The sequence below is a fragment of the Trachypithecus francoisi genome, unplaced genomic scaffold (genome assembly GCF_009764315.1).
Source record: "Trachypithecus francoisi isolate TF-2019V2 unplaced genomic scaffold, Tfra_2.0 Lachesis_group6, whole genome shotgun sequence".
NCBI classification, from domain to species: domain Eukaryota; kingdom Metazoa; phylum Chordata; class Mammalia; order Primates; family Cercopithecidae; genus Trachypithecus; species Trachypithecus francoisi.
This window is the reverse complement of record NW_022681471.1, coordinates 113,614,019-113,629,049: the sequence shown is the minus strand read 5'-3', so window position 1 is coordinate 113,629,049 and position 15,031 is coordinate 113,614,019. Positions and strand designations below refer to the sequence as shown.

The following is a 15,031-nucleotide window of genomic DNA, read 5'->3' as shown; positions in this document are numbered from 1 at the left end:
CCGGAGAATGGCGTAAACCCGGGAGGCGGAGCTTGCAGTGAGCTGAGATCCGGCCACTGCACTCCAGCCTGGGCGACAGAGCAAGACTCCGCCTCAAAAAAAAAAAAAAAAAAAAAAAGATTACATAACTCACAAAAGCAAGCTTCAAAACAGTAGATGTAGCTTAACATTTGTGTAAAAAAGCAGTATATTTATAGTGAAGAAAATAATTTGAAGAACTATGCAATAGACTTAATGTTGGTTGCCTTTGCAAGGAATAGGATAAATTTCAGGGGCATTAACTTTAAATTATGTGTTTGTATAATGGTTAAATATGGCATAACAAGTATGTGTTAATCAGAAAAATAAGTACTAAAATATCTGTAGAAATGCCTGAATAGCAGCCCAAAATCTAGATTAAAAATGAGTATTTTATAGTTAGATACAATGAATTAGATCTACTACTTGATAGCACAACAGAGTGACTACAGTCAGCAATAATTTGTTGTACATTTCAGAGTAACTGAGGGAGTATTACTGGAATGTTCATAACACAAAGAAATGATAAATGCTTGAGGTGATGGATACCCCCATTTATCCTGATGTAATTATTACACATTGTATGCCTGTATCCAAATATCTAATGTACTCCATAAATATCTAATGCATACCTACTATGTACCCAGAAATCTTTTCTAAAAAATAAGTATTTTCAGCAAATGAGTAAGAGTTTCAAATGGGTAAGGAGTGAAAACAGTGCTAGTAGCCAACCATTGACTAACCTAAAGAACATGGCTGAAATCGTTCTAATGCCAGGCAGATTTAGAATCCTATGTAATGTATTAATAGTTCTTAGGAACCTCTTCACTTTAGTACATTGGACTGTGAGTTAATAGGTTTTTAGAACATCCCCAGTGATGGCTGCCATTTAGAAGGAACAAGGAGACCCCAGATTACTGAATAGAGATTATAGTAGCTTGAGATAGGCACTAGAACATCAGCTGTCTTAGCCTAAACCCTACCCCTGAATTTTTATTTTGTCCAGAGGATAGGGAAGGCAGTTTTCAAGAGGAAGGAGAACTTACCACTTATGAAAACTTGTTATAGCCCAGGAATTCCACAAGGCAGTACAAGTTGAGTGTCCCTTATCTGAAATGCTTGAGATTAGAACTGTTTCGGATTTCAGATTTTTTTGGATTTGGGAATATTTGCATGATATACTTAACAGTTGAGCGTCACTAATCTGAAAATACTAAACCAAAATGCTCCAATGAGTGTTTCCTTTTGAGCATCATGTGAGTACTCAAAAAGTTTCTGATTTTCGGATTAGAGATATTCAACCTGTACAAGCATCAGAGTGCCTTTCAACACGTGAGCAAACTGAGAGAGCTGAGGTTGTGAGGTGATGTGTCTTTCCCTGAAATAGATCTGTATTTAAGGATGAGTAAAGAAAAAGAATGGGAAAGAGTAGAGGAAGTATCCTCTAATATATTAGAAGAAAATCCTTCCACATGAAGTAGGTTTATTATGAACACTTGTTTAATGTTTTCAGTATGAGCCAAAAGATATTACCTGTGTTAAAAAAGAATACCATACTATAAAGAAGGTAAGGTCATTATAAACTGAGAGCAAAATGAACTAAGAAAATAGTGCATTAACTAACAACATGGAAGCAGAAAATGAACCATGGAGAAAGCATGTATCTTCCCAATTTTTTTTCAATTAATTTGCATTTCTTTCATAATGAAAAAGTATGAAAGTATGTATTTATTCCAGTATAGTTAGAATTCTGATTGCTTTTTTTTTTTTTTTTTTTTTTTGAGACAGAGTCTCGCTCTGTCGCCCAGGCTGGAATGCAGTGGTCGGATCTCAGCTCACTGCAAGCTCCGCCTCCCGGGTTCACGCCATTCTCCCACCTCAGCCTCCCGAGTAGCTGGGACTACAGGCGCCCGCCACCTCGCCCGGCTAGTTTTTTGTATTTTTTAGTAGAGACGAGGTTTCACCGTGTTCACCAGGATGGTCTCGATCTCCTGACCTCGTGATCCGCCCGTCTCGGCCTCCCAAAGTGCTGGGATTACAGGCTTGAGCCACCGCGCCCGGCCCCTGATTGCTTTTAATGGATGATTTTATGTTACATATATTGAACTAGTCAGAAGGGACTTGGACAATCCTTAGGCTACATTTTCGTTCACTTTCCTCACCTTTAAAATTGGAGCGAGTCTTCCTGCTTAAAATCCGAAAGAAGTAGGCTGTGAAGACCAAAATCCCTGGTGGGAAGGGAGATTGGTTGCAGTGTTGGGCAGGGATGTCTGTTAATATGAAGTGTGAGAATGAATAAAAGGAGACTGAACAGCTTGGGTTTCCTTGGAATTTGCCATTAAGTGTAATGGAACAGACAATAGAATACAACCATAAAGGACAAAAGGCAATACAGATAATCAATGTAGTATATATCTCAGTGATTATCAACTAAAGATAAATAATGTTATGTTTCACTTCTATTGATCTGATCTTTTCCTTCCAGTTAGGTTTTGTTCTGGATTACACTTTCTCTGGCAGTTTGGAGCCCATCTGTTTTGCTCTGTGCAGATCCTTGTTTTATATAATAAATGAGTTACAGAGAATCTGGAATTTTCAGTTCTATACTCTACTTACTCCTCACTCCTGCCTTTCAGTACAGCCTTTGAGTCTGGAGTGATAAGCTCTCCTGAGAAGTCATTTCAGAGCTTGTGTTTTAGCAGACTTCCTCTGCTTGTCTCTGCCCTGCCACTGTCATTGGTGAGCCTGGAACACTTGTCGGCTTTGATTAAACTCATGGAAATCCCAGGCCAGGCATAGTCATTAAGGTCACATTGTTTAAATCAGATTGTTCTGAGCTGAAAAACACCTTTTACATTAGCCAAAGGTATGACCTTGTATATGGCACTTTGTATTTTAGCATTTTACCCCATTGTTTTTGTAAATATAATAAATATAGCAATACCTATTTTATTATTTTAGTGCTAATATTATCTTCTAATTATATAGTACTTTACAGTTTACAGAACATTCTCAGGAATGCTTTCTTCTCTTCTTTCTGTCTCTCTTTTTTTTCCTCCAAGCTATTTTTTTCTTTTGTTATTTAGGTTTGATCATAAATTAGGCTTATTCTGGCACGTTAAGTATTTGTTTTATTTCATAAACATTCTGTGTAATTTTTTCCTTTCTTTAAATTTATGAATTCCTTGGCCTTAAACTCCATCTGTAGTGAGATTATTGTCTTCTGTGCTATCCAGACTAGAAATAGCTTAAACTGCGTAGAGCCAACAGTTAGATGTAAGAGAGGAGCATGGAGGAGAAAGTAAAGGGCTCATTTTAGTCTTTGCCCTGACATCTATATCATATCATTTATAGAAGTGTAGCTTTCCTATTCTGATGGATCAAAACCTTGAGAATATGTTTAAGTACTAAGGTAGCAGCATGCCCCACCATGAAATAAAAGTGATCATATTAATGTTAATATCTTATCTTTAGAGATTTCTTGAAAACAGTGGTACTCTAGTGACTTAAAAATCCCTAAAGATAATTTTAACTGGTCTTCAGGAGGTCTCTGATGCTGTGATGAGGCAGCTTTTGCCAGTTGTAGCCCAGACTCTTCTAAAAGCTATGATCTTGGTCCAAATGCAAACTGAATGTTTTTTCAGTGTGGTTGAGATTTTGGTGGTAACTGTAGCATTTGAACATGTAAATTATAGTCAGTCTCACTAAAACATCAACTCTAATACTGAGTTTTATAGATGAAAAACGTAAGATGCTTCTTTATGTTTTCGAAGTTAAGGTGACCCTTCTATCTCAGCCCCCTTTATTATCTTTGCGGTCAGCCTGAAGAAATGTGCTAACAATATTGCTGAAATAGGCGTTGGACTCTTTGGTGTTATATTACATTATTTTCAGATTTTGACACTTTGGTGGTTAATTGCATTGCAAATTATTTTAACTATAAATTCTCCACAGTGATGCTTCATGCAGGAAAGGAAAAAGGAGAAATCCAGATATAACATGATAGAGGTGGAAAATGTTTGTCTTTCCTGGGACAAAGAGAAAATGTGTGTGGCCTATGCGAAGAATTAAAATAATCTGGTTTTACTGTTTCTGATTATGATTTAGATAGACATTTTATAAGGCAGTATATTTATTTATATAGGTGTTCTTACTAACATTACATTTGCTGAACACATTATGCATTGCAAAATGCTTTCATATTCATACTGACTCTGAGAGTACAATTCTTGTCCTCACAGTAATATTCATTTCTGTTGGAGAGTCAAGTGAGGTAGAATAATATAGTAGAAAGAGCACCAATCTGAGAGTTAAAAGGATAGATGTGCTGACCCCATTCTGGCATTTACTAGCTGTAAACAAGCTAAGTTAGCCTTTCTGACTAAGTTGAGGCCTTGGAGTATCTGTGACTTTTAAGGTCTAAATGCCATAATTCTTAGATGACAAATAAGAATCATTAGAAAGCAGTATGGCCACATAAAGTGATAAATTGAAGGACTGTCTTTATTTGAGACCACTCTATATATGACCAAGGACACTATATATTTGTAAAAATAAAGTTAGATGGCACATATTCAGTTTTGATACATGGATATATTACATAGTGGTGAAGTCTGGGCTTTTAGTGTAGCCATCACCTGAATGGTGTACACTGTAACCATTAAGTCATTTCTCACCCTTTACCCCTTCCCACCCTTCCACTCTTCTAAGTCCCCAGTGTTTATCATTTCACAGTCTATGTCCACGTGTATACATTTTTTTTAGCTCTCACTTATACGTGAGAACATGTGGTATTTGACTTTCTCTTTCTGAGTTATTTCACTTAAGGTAATGGCCTCCAGTTCCATCCATGTTGCTGCAGAAGACATGATTTTATACTTCTTATGGCTGAGTAGTGTTCCATGGTGTGTATACACACACACACACACAGAGACATATATGTACACACATATATATCACATTTTTATCTAGTCTGTTGATGGACACTTAGCTTATTTACTTCCTTATCTTTGCTATTGTGAATTTTGATATCATGATTTAGTTTCCTTTGGGTAGATACCCAGTAGTGAGATAGCTGGATCAATGCTATACATTTTTTTTAAAGTGCAGTTACAGTCACTGTCAATGTAAAGATTTCTTTAACAAGGTAATTGAATCAGTCTGGAAACAGAAGCCACACAGTAACTTAAAGGAAGTTTGATATAAATAATTATAAATTATGATAAGAAATACCTGCAAACAGGTAAAGAACGCCCTAAACCATGTCCTACAACTGAGAAATAGTACCCAAGGAAGGATATCTTTTAAGTGGAACACCGTTCCCAAGGCTGAGATGTGGCTGCAGCTTCACTGGGTTGCCTAGATCAGAGCTTATCCTCAGTTGCCAGGCAAGTGGAAGACAGCCTTCAAGGATGTAGGCAAGTGATGCTGCTGGGAAGGTTCACAGCAAGAGTTAGGATGATGCTGTGAGTAAGAGGTCTGGAGAGCATGTTGAGATAGCCTCAGGATGGTGATCACTGAGCCCAGGCTGGGGCTGCAACGTCATTGTGGGACTACATGATCTAGACATGCGGCTGGGGCACAGCACTACCGATATCCCCACACGCATGTACTGCTAGTAGACCCTGCAATAGGAACAGGAAAAAATAAAAGAAAGCCCATGGGAACCTAGAAGCCTTCTTCTCCTTGCAGTGTCCCTCCACTGCCCTCTATTGACAAAAACTTAACATTGTGCTTACTGTACAAGATAAATGCTTGGAGTCCAATCCATTGTCACAGAGCAAGCACTAAAGGATGAATTTAGAGCTGAGAGCCACAAAACTCATAACTGACACAGTGTGGTTAGCTCTTACCTCCATAAAACTACATATAGCTGCTTCACATTTCTCAACTACAAGTGAAGACATCGCTCCCAGGTCTCTGCCATTTGTTCCCTATTTATCCATAAAGTGTGTGTGTGTGTGTGTGTGTGTGTGTGTGTGTGTGTGTGTGTATGTATCTATAGTGCCTCAAATTTCCAGAAGCTTATCTAATTATAATGAACTGCTTCACTCTTACTTTTTGAATATAAAATCCAAACTAAAATCAAAACATTTTTCTAATAACCTACATCTTAGATGAGCTATCAATATGTCCAGTCTGTTCTTTTCTTGAACTGAAAGTCGTGTGTCCTCTAATGAGTGATCTCTCATCTTCTTCAGAACCTGCCACAAGTCTGCTTATCTCTGTTTCCTGCCTATGAAACAGCAGATAAATAGAATTGAGATTGTCCCAGATCCAATTCTGGTTTCCAGCTTACTCTATTTCCCTATCAGAAGGGAGAGTAGTGGTGGAGCCTCTTGTCCCAACTCGTAATTCATACCAGATTGTTTCAGGTAAGTAGCTGAAAGTAGGTTGAAAGTGTCATGGGTCCACTTCTTGCTCATCAAAGGAGGTGTACATTTGGGACTGACGTTTTCTCACGGTTTTGGCATTGATCTTATTCTTAGTTGATTATTATTTAAAGTGCAATTTTTAGGCTGTATTATTATCTTGATGTTGGGCTTACTAGGCATTAAAATATTTCATAGTTATGTGCCAAACAATGTTGAAAGCACAGTGGTTAAGCAAGCAGGAACTGAAGCAAAACTGCCTGGTTGTAACTTGGCTCTGCCATTTAAAAGTTGAGTGACCTTGAGCAAGTTTTTAACATCTTTGTGCCTCCATTCCTACATCTGTACAATAGCAATACTAGCAGTGTTTCTTCTTAGGGAGGTCATGGGGGTTAAATTTGTTAATACGTGTAAATGACTTAGAAGAATACTTGGAATATAGTAAGCTCTCAATAAATATCAGTTATTGTTTCATTTAGTCATCCTCACAATACAGTGAGATCAGTATTATTTTTATCCCAATTGTATATACATAAGGAAACTTGAGGCACACAAAAGGATTAAACAACTTTCCCCAGATCTTGGAGCTAGTAAGTGGTGAAGTTACTATTCAGTCTGAGGCTTTTAATCACTATACTATAGCTGACTCTATAGATGACCTCGAAATCTAATTCTAAGGTCATAAATTATAGACATTTAATTTCAGTGACTTTCTTTTATGTCTTTCTATTGTTAATTTTCTTTTGGCATTCATAGTAGACAGGATTCTAAGATGACCCCCAGGACTCCTGTCCCCTGGTATATAATTGCCTTCTTCCTTAGTGTGGTTGAGACCAGGGAATATGATGAATTTCACTCTCATGATTAGGTTTTGATCTATGGCAAATGTGAGGGAATTTCAAGGATATATTTAAGGTCTCTTGTCAGTTGACTTTAATATACTTAAAAGGGAGATTATCTTGGTGGGCCTGAACTTATCATATGAGCCCTTTAAAACAAGATTCAAAGGAAGCAGATATTCTCTTGCTGGCCTTGAAGAAATCAGCTGCCATGTTCTGAGAGGGCCTGTGGAGGGAGTCACACAGTGAGGACCCGAGGACAGCCTCTGGGAATTGAGAACAATTTCCAGATGACAGCCAACAGGAAAGTGGGGACCTCAGTCATACAGCCACAAGGAAATGAATTCTACTGACAACCTGAATGAACTTGAAAGCAGATTCTTCCTTACTTATACCTCCCTGTAGGAATACAGCCAGGTTGACACTTTGGTTTCTGCCTTGTGAGACCGGGGACTGGTTCCAGTGCCTGGACTCCTGAGCCATGGAAACTGAGAGAATGTGTGTTTCTTTAAGTCTCCAACCTTGTAGTAATTTGTTACACAGCTATAGATACCTAATACAGTATCATTAATTTAAATTTCAACTCAAAAAGAACAAAAACAAAAAATGCATTTTTTAAAGCCAATAAGAGACTAGTAGCCAGCAGAGAATAAATATGAAAACAATTCTTTTGAGAATTTAATGTAAGGTACTATATTGCCTCGTAACTTATTTGATTCATGTCTTATTTATTATAAAGACTTTTTTGACTAAAGGCAACAACATGTCATTGTGAAAAGAGCATTTGGCTAAACATCAGCACTTCTGGGTTTTAGTCTTGACTTTTCCATTAACTTTGTTGTGTGACTTGTGCATGTCACTTAACCTCTCGTGGATCCCTAAGTGTCATTCAGGAAGATTGAACAAAATGATTTCAAATCATCTGTCTCAAAATTCTATGAATGTAAGGATTTAAGTAATTAGAAGCTTGTAGTAACAGGACTAACACTGTCAATAAACTTTAGGACCTTTAAGTTTTAATGTGGCAAAATGTAAGAAATTAGGAGGAAATTATGCTTTTAAGATCATAAATTTTGACTTACTAATTTTAACGCATAATAGGCTCTTAGGGGTCGTTGCTTCTTTTCTGTTATCAGGAACACAAGGGCAGCCTGCTCAGTGTCAGTGATGTTAAGCACAAAACCAAATACATTAGCAGAAACACTGTCCCACGCTATGAAATCCTTGAGTGTAGTAGTTGGCATTTGAATCATGTAACAGACATTTAGTGATTGTTGAAGGTATGAATGGCTTAATGAAGGCTGGTGATTTTTGTTGTGTTTTTCCCCATCATGAGAGTTTGACATGTAAAGGGACTGTAGGAGTTTTCCAGGCCTTATTGGGATGAAGTTCACATGACCTTTATTTACTTGCAACTATTTCCTTTCTGAAGCTATTTGAAAATCTTAATCTTTGCTGTATATAAATATAATTTTAATATTGGATTAAAATTGGAATTTTATTCTATTACATTAGTTTTTCAAGTTTAAAAAGTTGTTTCTCCTTCAATTCTCTGTACTCATATGAACAAGAAATTCTTCCCGTGTTGGATAATTTATATATAGAATAATAATTTTAAATACTAATTTAAATTCTGTTTGTGAATGTACTCTTTCAAAGTTACCTATGATTGTTCAACAGTTGTATCTTGTTAGGGAACCATCATAAGAGTGCAAAATTTCTAGCTCAACAGAGATCTGTAAAGTACTAAGATACTAAACATACTATATTTAATTTTAGTGAGGCGTATACTTAGAGTTCTCACAATTTAATATCAGAATAAATGTATGATATTTTGTAAAAAAATAAAGCCTCCCTTGTCCCCCAGTACAATGCAAATGTCATCCGACATTGGCACAGAATTGCAGAACTTATAATACTGAATTATACTAACATTCAAATAAAACAATAAAATAAAAACATACTAGCCAGACACAGTGGCCCACGCCTGTAATCCCAGCACTTTGGGAGGCTGAGGCGGGCGAATCACGAGGTCAGGAGTTCGAGACCAGCCTGGCCAATACGGTGAAACCCCGTCTCTACTAAAAATACAAAAAATTAGCTGGGCGTAGTGATGTGCACTTGTAGTCCTAGCTACTCAGGAGGCTAAGGCAGGAGAATCACTTGCACCCAGGAGGCAGAGGTTGCAGTGAGCTGAGATCACACCACTGCACTCCAGCCCTAGCGACAGAGAGAGACTCCGTTTCAAAAAAAAAAAAAAAAAATCAAAAAACCCATACTTATTCTTTAGACATTTTAATTGAAATATTATATCAATAAATATTTAAACATGTATACACTGTTTATCAAAATAACTTTCATTACTATTTTCCATGCTGTTGCTAATAAGCCTGAATTGTTTAAACTATATTTAAATTGTAACTTTCACATCATTGTTGCCATCTTAAGATGTATATCCATCTGTTGCTTCCTTAATTTATCTTGATTTTATATTTTATACCCTTCTTCCTTGTATATACCCAAAAAGTATAAATTTCCTTTTGTAAAGCTTTTTTTAACCTTATCAGCCTTGAGTTCTTTCCTGCATCAAATGAATTTTTTCGATTTTTTATTCTAAAGATATTTTTATTCATTTGTTCCAGTATACTTGGAAGAATAAGTGAACAGTACCCCACTTATTTAGAAAAGCAAATAAAAATACTTTAAGTAGCTCAATAGTGCCTAAGTGGGCTACCAGACTGACGTAAGAGTTTTTTTCTGTCCCTTAGCTTTTTACCACTATTTGCACTTAGAACACTTTCTGCATTTCTTTTTTTAAAAAACAATAGCTGGCCAGGTGCAGTGGCTCACGCCTATAATCTTAGCACTTTGGGAGGCACAGGTGGGCGAATCATGAGGTCAGGAGTTCAAGACCAGCCAGGCCAACATGGTGAAACCCCGTCTCTACTAAAAATACAAAAAAATTAGCTGGGTGTAGTGGCAGGCGCCAGTAATCCCAGCTACTCGGGAGGCTGAGGCAGGAGAATAGCTTGAACCCGGGAGGCGGAGGTGGCAGTGAGCCGAGATCACGCCATTGCACTCCAGCCTAGGCAACAGAGTGAGACTCCATCTCAAAAAAATAATAATAGCTAAAACTTCATGTATTAATCTTAAAAGTGTCTGATAAATTCAGAGATAATGAAAGAAATCTATTCAGACATAATGAAAGAATGCTATCTTATTATTGGTTAATGTCTTAATGTGGGGTTATTATTTTTTGAATCCCCACATTAAAATGTTGCTTTATTTTATGCTAAATATGCTCTGCTCAGATCTTTTTTCCCTTAAAACTTATAGTTAGGTAAACCAGTGTGTATATATGTGTGTGTGTGTGTGTGCGCACAGATAGATAGTATAGAACAGAATACAAAAACTTTGCATTTCAGCCTGAGAATATGATGTATTATATTCATATTTGAAATTAATATAAACTACCTGAGAAAAAATATCACACAATACCATAAAATTCAGCATATGAAACTCTTCAGTTTTAAAAGATTAAGTCATGGCTACCCTTGTCTGTTAACTGTTATTCAGTCATTAATCCTTTGTCACCTTGGGTAGTTTATAACAGAATCCACAAAGTCAGTTAAACATTTATTTCCATTTCATGTTCTCTGTAGCTTTATTTAAGGCATATCATTTACTAGTCTTTAATTTTAGGTACAAATTTTTCTTCTATTTTTAGAAATAAAGGTAAATATAATTTAAAATACTTTGGGGACTGGACGCGGTGGCTCATGCCTGCAATCCCAGCACTTTGGAGGCCGAAGTAGGTGGATCACCTGAGGTCAGGAGTTAAAGACCAGCCTGACTAATATGGTGAAACCTCGTCTCTACTAAAAATACAAAAAGTAGCCGGGCGTGGTGGTATGCGCCTGTAGTCCCAGCTACTCAAGAGGCTGAGACAAGAGGATTGCTTGAACCCAGAAGGCGGAGGTTGCAGTGAGCCAAGATCACACCACTGCACTCTAGCCTGGGCGACAGAGCGAGACTCCATCTCAAAAATAAAATAAAGTAAAAAATAAAATAACTTGGTATGAATATTGCAAAAATAGCAAATAATCCTCTTTAAACAGTGGTTACTAGTCATCTTCTAGCTAGCATAGAGTTGTACTTTTGCTGGTAAAATTGCTTTAAGTTTTCCCAGAGAGCCATGTCTTTCACAGTCTCAGTTCTAATATTCCTTATCTAAACTACATTCTGAATTGCAAGAACATTTGCAAGCCTGCCTTATATTTTGTTATACTATGTAGTTTAAACATGTTATATAACATCCATCTAATGCAGACATTGATTTTTAAACAATACAAAATGAAATTGATCAAAAAAAGAAGTATAGAGCTAAGCATAGAAACAGAATTAGCACAATAATGATTAGGAATTCAAGTCTTTCTGCCATGTTAATGACCTTGGTCTATTTATTTAGCTTCCTTCTCACATCTGTTAAACTGGCTATAATACCTACTTTAGGAAGTTGTTATTAGGATAAATGATATAATAAATATTTAGCATTGTGCCAGACACATGGTAGGTGATCTACAAATTATATCTAATAATGATGTTGTTGAATTATAATAAAAATGTATTTTTCTTGCTATTTTATAATTTTCTTTTTCTAAAATATGTTTAGGTAGTAATAGATAATATTGTGTTTTAAAATATAAATTATATAATATAATATCTCACATGATTTCACTTAATGAGTAGCATTGACCAAATTCAGCTTTTATAAGATACGTTAAATAACTTACCTGGAACTTTCCTATAGTACTACTAATGTGGTTTCCTGCAGTAACTTGATGGATGATGCAGTAATGAGTATAGAATTAGCATGTAAAACAAGGCCATTTTATACCCCTTCTAATTGCCTTATTTAGTTAAGTGCCAAATGCTACAATATAAAGGTTCTAGTATACTATCTCTAAAACAGGAAGCAAAGTTCTAATGGGATTTCTTTTCTAATTCTATTTTTTAAGATCTTTAATCTATTAAATCCTGATAGCTTTGCTGGTAAACTCACCCTTTTATATTTCTAGCAGCACCTAGCACATAGCAAGCATTTGGCAAACAAAATTACTCAAGAGAAAGCTGAGAAGACATTTTTGCAACTTAATGTGATGAATTTAATTGATATTTTCTTTTCCCTAAAATGTCTATACTCTGGTATTTCTGCCTTTCCTTTTTCCACCTCACTTCTATAAAACTACCAGTGCTTGAATAGGAGAGCTACTATTGCTCATTGCAAGAGTGTTATATGAGGCCTTAAATGTTGTAAGAAATATATATATATGACAGAGAGAGAGAAAGCACCATTTATATGCATCCATTACTTTCCTATTTATATATTGGACTCTTTTGAAATATGCTTCAATTTGTAGAAACCACAAAGGTTCTTTTTAACATACTGACTTCGTACCCTTCAGGTTAGCATGCTATCCAAGTATCCTGTATAGAAACCTTTCAGCATTCACAATGTTATCTCCCCACTTGAGATAAAGAGAAAATAAGAATGAAAATATAACCACATAGGGAAGGGAAGGAATAGTTAAAAGATTTAATTCTGCCATAGTATTTTTCTTCCTGTCAAACATACAATTTGAACTGCAGCCAGTTTTTATATGTTAAGTACTGCCATTCTGTCCTTTCTCCATGGCTGCTGATGAATATTTTTAAGACAAATTTTTAAAAATACAGAGAATGGGATTCCAGGATGGGCCACATAATTTGTGAGACCTAGTGCAAAATGAAAATGCCAAGCATTTCTGCAACAGCAGAGCATAAAACCAAGTGTAGGCCCGTGTGCAACTGCACAAGTCACCCTCCCACAGAGCTGGCCCTGAAGGGTTCCCTATTTCAGGGGAATGATCTTCCTGTTGGCACTTTGCCTAGCAGCTTTTCAGAGTAAATACCTTCATTGTATCTAAGAGCATTGAGACCTGAACATCAGAGAGAGTAAAGAGATGTGAACTCTCCATCATGGCCATGCAGCTGGACTAACCAGTGTAATTACTGATCATTGTAAGATGGTCAGCAAGGTAATTCAATTAAGAATAATGAGATAATTCATACCATGAGTAGGATTTCAGCATTTTGAGGGTTGAGAAAGCAACAGAGGAGGAAAAAGCATTTATTGGGTGTCTTTTTGGATAGGAGCCATATTGGACTCTTTTTAATGCATTATCATGTCTTAGCCTGTCAGCCATATAAAGTAATCTTATTAGCTCATTTCATTTTCTATCTGAGGAAGGTGAATCTCAAGGATATAAAATAACTGTTTATAGTCACACAGCAATCATTGGCAGTGTGGTGATTGCCCACATCTGTCTTCAGATGAAGCCCATGTCCTTTCCATGGGTATTGGTACCATGAGGCTGTGTGTCTATAGGGGCTGATAGACACAATAAACGTACAGACTTGAGAAGCAGATGCCAAAAGCACTAGCACAATTAGGGAAATTTAGCATGACAGTTTCTTTAGTGTAAAGAAGCTGAGCCCAGCACAAAGTGAGGCCATGGACCAAAGATAGAACATAGTAAATAAAAAGAGAGTTCTTATTATCTTGACCAGACAAGAGAAACTGTTGTGAAGGGAAAATAAATCTCAGGATCCCCAAATCACTAAGCCAAGGGAAAAGTCAAGCTGGGAACAATGTCAGTCAAATCTGCCTCCCATTTTATTTCTAAATAAGATAGCTACAAAGATAAGAAGCTAATACCTCCCTCACAATTTGCCCACAAGGAAATACCTTGTGGACAAAGGACAGACAGAACTCAAAGTCATTCCTCTGAGGCTTACCTGAGACAAATGCATATCTGATTGCTTCCTGTGCCCTCTTTACTTATATAAAAATGCAGATTCACTGAGCCAGACTAAATTGTGTATTCAGTGGAAGGCTGATCAAAGACTCAAAGAATGCAACCTTTTGTCTGTAAGTGGGGGCTTCCAGTTTGTCCTGCCTTACAGGACTGAAGCAATGTACATCTTACACATATTGATATATGTCTCATGTCTCTCTAAAAGCAAGCTATACTCCAATCACCATGGGTACATGTCATCAGGACCTACTGACAAAAGCAAGCTGTACTCCAGTCACCATGGGTACATGTCATCAGGACCTACTGAGGCTGTGTCATGGGCGTGTCCTTAACCTTGGCAAAATAAACTTCCTAAATTGACCGAGATTGTCTCAGATATTTTGAGTTCACACTGTCTGCCTCACAGTAGACTAATAACAGTGGCTACAGAACAAATGTAACATGTTGGAGATGGATAGATGATAATACCTTGATTGCAAAATAGTAGTTCCTCCTATAGTTAGAGCAAAAAAAAAAGTTTCAAATGATGAAAACTGGGCTTCAGTAAATACAATGCGAGTCTGTGAAGCATCTGAGGGCCAGCATATTTTAGGGCAATATAGTTCAAGCTTCTTCATTCATATTCCACTTTCTTCATGATTTTGCCATTTGTAAGCCTTAAAATACCATGATAGCTGTAACACATATTTTAAATTTATTATTTCATACAGTTAGCATGAATGGATTTATCCTGACAAAAGCACTAGCTTTCTGTCCTTAGTAAAGCCACTCTACTGTTTAAGCTCATTTGCTCTTCAGTGCATTCAACTAATATTTATTGAATGCTTTGTATTTTCTAGGATTTGTCTACCTGATCTAGGTGGTAGGTAGAGGTGGAGGAAAAAAGATAAGAAGACAGAGATGAGTAGGGCACGGTACCTGCCTCAGAGGGATTCAGAATAAAATA

General features: G+C 36.7%; 1 protein-coding gene across 1 annotated transcript in view; it reads left to right on the top strand.

Moving 5' to 3' along the window:
* CNKSR2 (connector enhancer of kinase suppressor of Ras 2) overlaps positions 1–15,031 on the top strand; it is a 312,142-nt gene that overhangs the window by 131,244 nt on the left and 165,867 nt on the right.